Source organism: Rattus norvegicus, chromosome X, assembly GCF_036323735.1.
Source record: "Rattus norvegicus strain BN/NHsdMcwi chromosome X, GRCr8, whole genome shotgun sequence".
NCBI lineage: Eukaryota > Metazoa > Chordata > Mammalia > Rodentia > Muridae > Rattus > Rattus norvegicus.
The window spans coordinates 132,860,338-132,866,337 of NC_086039.1; positions in this window are offsets into that span (position 1 = coordinate 132,860,338).

Genomic DNA, 6,000 nt, shown 5'->3' on the forward strand with positions numbered 1-6,000 from the left:
AGTTGGAAATTGATTTTATTTGATATTAGAATGGCTACTCCAGCTTGCTTCTTCTGACCATTTGTTTGGAAAGTTGTTTTCCAGCCTTTCACTCTGAGGTAGTGTCTGTCTTTGTCTCTGAGGTGTGTTTCCTGTAGGCAGCAGAATGCAGGGTCCTCGTTGCGTATCCAGTTTGTTAATCTATGTCTTTTTATTGGGGAGTTGAGGCCATTGATATTGAGAGATATTAAGGAATAGTGATTATTGTTTCCCTTTATATTCATATTTGGATGTGAGGTTATGTTTGTGTGCTTTCATTCTCTTTGTTTTGTTGCCAAGACGATTAGTTTCTTGCTTCTTCTAGGGTATAGCTTGCCTCCTTATGTTGGGCTTTACCATTTATTATCCTTTGTAGTGCTGGATTTGTAGAAAGATATTGTGTAAATTTGGTTTTGTCATGGAATATCTTGGTTTCTCCATCAATGTTAATTGAGAGTTTTGCTGGATACAGTAACCTGGGCTGGCATTTGTGTTCTCTTAGGGTCTGTATGACATCAGTCCAGGATCTTCTGGCCTTCATAGTTTCTGGCGAGAAGTCTGGTGTGATTCTGATAGGTCTCCCTTTATATGTTACTTGACCTTTTTCCCTTACTGCTTTTAATATTCTTTCTTTATTTTGTGCGTTTGGTGTTTTGACAATTATGTGACGGGAGGTGTTTCTTTTCTGGTCCAATCTATTTGGAGTTCTGTAGGCTTCTTGTATGCCTATGGGTATCTCTTTTTTTAGGTTAGGGAAGTTTTCTTCTATGATTTTGTTGAAGATATTTACTGGTCCTTTGAGCTGGGAGTCTTCACTCTCTTCTATACCTATTATCCTTAGGTTTGATCTTCTCATTGAGTCCTGGATTTGCTGTATGTTTTGGACCAGTAGCTTTTTCCGCTTTACATTATCTTTGACAGTTGAGTCAATGATTTCTATGGAATCTTCCGCTCCTGAGATTCTCTCTTCCATCTCTTGTATTCTGTTGGTGAAGCTTGTATCTACAGCTCCTTGTCTCTTCTTTTGGTTTTCTATATCCAGGGTTGTTTCCATGTGTTCTTTCTTGATTGCTTCTATTTCCATTTTTAATTCCTTCATCTGTTTGATTGTGTTTTCCTGGAATTCTTTCAGGGATTTTTGCCATTCCTCTCTGTAGGCCTCTACTTGTTTATTAATGATTTCCTGTGTTTCCCTAAGTGTGTTCATGTCTTTCTTGAAGTCCTCCAGCATCATGATCAAATATGATTTTGAAACTAGATCTTGCTTTTCTGGTGTGTTTGGATATTCCATGTTTGTTTTGAGTGGAGAATTGGGCTCCGATGATGGCATGCAGTCTTGGTTTCTGTTGCTTGGGTTCCTGCGCTTGCCTCTCGCCATCAGATTATCTCTAGTGTTACTTTGTTCTGCTATTTCTGACAGTGGCTAGACTGACCTATAAGCCTGTGTGTCAGGAGTGCTGTAGACCTGTTTTCCTCTCTTTCAGTCAGTTATGGGGACAGTGTGTTCTGCTTTCCGGCGTGTAGTTTTTCCTCTCTACAGGTCTTCAGCTGTTCTTGTGGGCCTGTGTCTTGAGTTCACCAGGCAGCTTTCTTGCAGCAGAAAATTTGGTCTTACCTGTGGTCCCGAGGCTCAGGTTCGCTCGTGGGTTGCTGCCCAGGGGCTCTCTGCAGCGGCAGCAACCAGGAATACCTGTGCCGCCCCTTCCGGGAGCTTCAGTGCACCAGGGTTCCAGATGGTCTTTGGCTTTTTCCTCTGGCGTCCGAGATGTGTGTGCAGGGAGCAGTCTCTTCTGGTTTCCCAGGCTTGTCTGCCTCTCTGAAGGTTTAGCTCTCCCTCCCACGGGATTTGGGTGCAGAGAACTGTTTATCCGGTCTGTTTCTTTCAGGTTCCGGCGGCGGTGTCTCAGGCGCAGAAGTCCTGCCGCTCCTGGGCCCTCCCCCACGGGAGCCCAGAGGCCTTATACAGTTTCCTCTTGGGCCAGGGATGTGGGCAGGGGTGAGCAGTGTTGGTGGTCTCTTCCGCTCTGCAGCCTCAGGAGTGCCCACCTAACCAGGCGGTTGGGTCTCTCTCTCACCGGGTCTGGGACTACAAACACCTCTCTTATGCTGAGGATGGATGGGCATTACTGTCCTGGTTGCCAAAAAAGCATTAGTCACAGCTGAGATGCCTGTATCTATTTCCTTTCTCTCAGATAGCTTTACCTCCCATTATGAAAGCCAGGGATATGTTGCTATTGTTTCTTAATTTGGTGTTATTGTTTTCTTTTTTTTTTCTTTTTTTTCGGAGCTGGGGACTGAACCCAGGGCCTTGCGCTTGCTAAGCAAGCGCTCTACTGCTGAGCTAAATCCCCAACCCCGTGTTATTGTTTCCTTAATGACCACTGTTCTGACTGGACCAAGATAGAATCTGGTTGTATGTTAATTTGCGCTTTTCTGATGGGTAGTGACACTGAAAATGTTCTCTAACTTTTTGGCTATGTTTAACACTTTTGAGACTCATGTTCGTTGTATTAGTCATTATTGATTTGTTTATTGATTTCTCATAGTTCATTTTTGAGTACTTTGTATAGTCTAGATATTAGTTCTTTGCCAGTTCTATAGCTAGAATTTTTCTCCAAGTATAAATGCTTTCTCTTCACTCCATTGTTCCCTTCATTGTCAGTCACAAATAAGAGCAAATTTAATTAGCATGAAAATAGATGCAACTAGAGGTTATTGTATTAAGAGAATTGAGTCAGAGTCAAAATGACACAGTTTTCATGTTTCCTCTCATTTGTGGACCTGCGACATTTTGTAGTTACATAAAATTCATGGGAAATGAAACTCTCCAGAGGACTGAAGGAATAAACGGGAATAGGGAGAGTGCAGAGGGTAGGAAATTATGGGGGTAAAACATGTTAAAATATGATATCCTTCAATGACTAAGCCCCTATGGAACCCAGTGCTATATACAATGAGGATGTGCAAATGAAACAAAACAAAAGCCCCAAGGAAGAAAAGAAAAGTTGGGGATTTAGCTCAGCGGTAGAGCGCTTGCTTAGCAAGCGCAAGGCCCTGGGTTCGGTCCCCAGCTCCGAAAAAAAGAAAAAAAAAAGCCCCAAGGAAGAAAAGAAAAAAAGGAATATCAAAGAAATACACAATGGAGTTGGATTCTGCTGGAAAGAACACTAAACTTATATGTTTGGTTGTGAGCCTAGCCTTTAACAACTGAGCCATCTCTCCAGCCCGAACACTAAACTTAAGTATAAAAATGGACGGAGTTGGAGACAATAGCGAGGAGTGAAAGAAGGCAGCTTGACAAAAATAAATAGTTCATGCTAAGGGGGAAAAGGAAGTGTTTCACCTAGAGGTAGGGACCACCAGGAAGGTGGAAGAAGAAAGAAAGGAGGTAAGGGTAAAAGGATACGAGAAATAACGGGTGAATAAAGTACATCATATGCACATATGAGAATATTATTAAATGTCTCTATACAATTATATACACTGTTGAGAATTTGAGATGAAGTAAAAACAAAAAGGCCAGAAATTGTTTTGGATCAAATATTCTTATCTAACTTTGTCTGTGCAATCAAGAGATGGTTAAAATACAGATAAAGCAAAAGTGAAGAGAGCAGGTAACCAAGAATATGGATTGGTATGGAAGCCTCTAAAGTTAGTTTGACTTGGAATCATGTTACAGTTTAGTCATCCATTTCTATACCCAAGAAGTTACGTACCTAAACACGAAGGCTATGCATTAAATGTGAATGTAAATTTGAGAACCCGGAGAGAACTGGACATTTCAGAGTTGGAAACGATTTTCATCTTGTTCAATTATCTAAGGACAAAGGAAATTTCATTCATGTTTAAGCCCATAAAAGTTCCTGTATTTGGGACTGCAAAATATACCTATCAATGTACTCATCAGCTTGGAGACTTAGTCCAGTGGGTTGGAAAATAATGGTAAATAAAACATGTTTCTGTCTTAGGCTTCAGGGAAGCTGGTGTCCTTAAAGCTGCTTAGGGTTTTTTTTTTTTTTTTGGTTTTGAATACATTTTTTCTTGAAGTAGCTTAGTTTTTAAGCCATAGGTTTCGATTCTAATAAAAAGTGCACCTCCAATGCAAGAGGGTCCTCTCTACCAAAGGGCATTGGTATTAAATGAGAACAAGGTGTCAAGTAGTTGTAAGTCTATCTTTGAAAAAGTCTTCTGTCATGAAATTGAAATGAGTGAAATCCCAGGAGCCTGAAATCTGTTGAATGCTTTAGAGGAAAAAAAAATCAAAACTATTGTGGAACCTTACATTTGTTAGTTTAAATGCACATTTCAGGCTAGGTTAGTTGATCTAACTGACCCATTTGCATCTCTATAGTCACGACACTATGAATTCATCAAAAAGATGTTAGAATTGTAAAGAGATTCAAATCGACTCAAGCTGTCTAGACTATTTCCCTGCATTCTTACTCCTTAAGAAATGTCAGGTCAGTATGACTGGCGCGTGTAAACTATCTTGGTACATTTATACTTAGACATCGAGCTAATGAAATACTCTCCAGGAAGGCACAAGGTTATACTGAATGAATCAAGACTATTCAATTCCACTGGGCCTGGAAAAATTGACCTTATTTTTACAAATGCATTTCATAGACCTCCCTCGAGAGCCACGTCACAGAAGGGTAGACAGGTCTCGCTAGATGTTCGTTTCCTTTCCCCAGTTCTTCGCCTACTTAGCTGTTGTCCAGCCTTGTCCAGTGTGATTTGATGTGTCTCTTTCTATATTCCTGTGAACAAATCTGTGAAATAATAATTTCTATTTATGGATATTCTTTTCAGAGATTCTATGCTTTGTCCTGCTGTAGATATATGTTCCATTGGAGTGCTTCAAGGGACTGTTTTTTACAGGAATGATTTCTAAATGTTTGCTGCAATATCTGGGTGGATACTGATTGGTCATTTCTCATGGTGAGGAATTCATTTAATTTGGAAGTTCATCTTCAGTTGACTCTTGATTGAACTCATTTTTTTTTATTTAACCCAGGGTTCGTTTTAACAGCATATTCATGTGCCTTCTCAACGATTCCTGCACATTCCAGTTCACTGACAAGATTAATATGTGGATCTCCCGAGTCAACTGTTTTTAGTGGGTGATTTAAAATTTCATCAGTAATTAGAGCTCCCTTACCAGGAAAGCAACTTTGAATTTTCGTGTCATAACAAACTTCTCCACATGCTCCACATTCTTGCAGTATGTGGTTATATACAGGATGAGTAGTCTGAGAAATACTTTCTCTTCTAAGATGTTCATCAAGATTAGGAGCTAAAATGCCAATATTTTGTGTCCCTTGCAGATTTTGTCAGGTGAAATGTGACTTGTTTAATTTGATCTGATAATTTTTCACATCTTTGCTTCAGGCACTTGGCAATTTAATGAGTTTAGCCAAAACATAACCAATATTTCCTATAAAAATGTGGTACCTAACAGAATACATTTTCTATATTTAAAATCATTTCCCTTTAAATCTTGACCAATCTTTGCACATTTTTAATAATTTTGACAATTTCTAAAACTAATTTCAAATGTGATGATTCTTCCTTTCTGGGAGTTATTTCCTTCACTATTAAAAATCCCATAATGTCATATACAAATCTGTACACTCTGGACAAGGCGGTACTGATTTACAGTATGAGGAGCATATACGTGCTTGACTGGGGCCATCATCATCATCATCATCGTCGTCATTATTTTAGCTGACTCGTGCTTTTTAAAAATATAGATCGGGGTTCAAACTTTTTGTTAAAAAGCACTTCGTGCCCAGACCCTGTGAGAGAGAGACCCAACCGCCTGGTCAGGTGGGCACTCCTGAGGCTGCAGAGCGGAAGAGACCACCAACACTGCTCACCCCTGCCCACATCCCTGGCCCAAGAGGAAACTGTATAAGGCCTCTGGGCTCCCGTGGGGGAGGGCCCAGGAGCGGCAGGACACCTGCCTGAGACACCACCGGA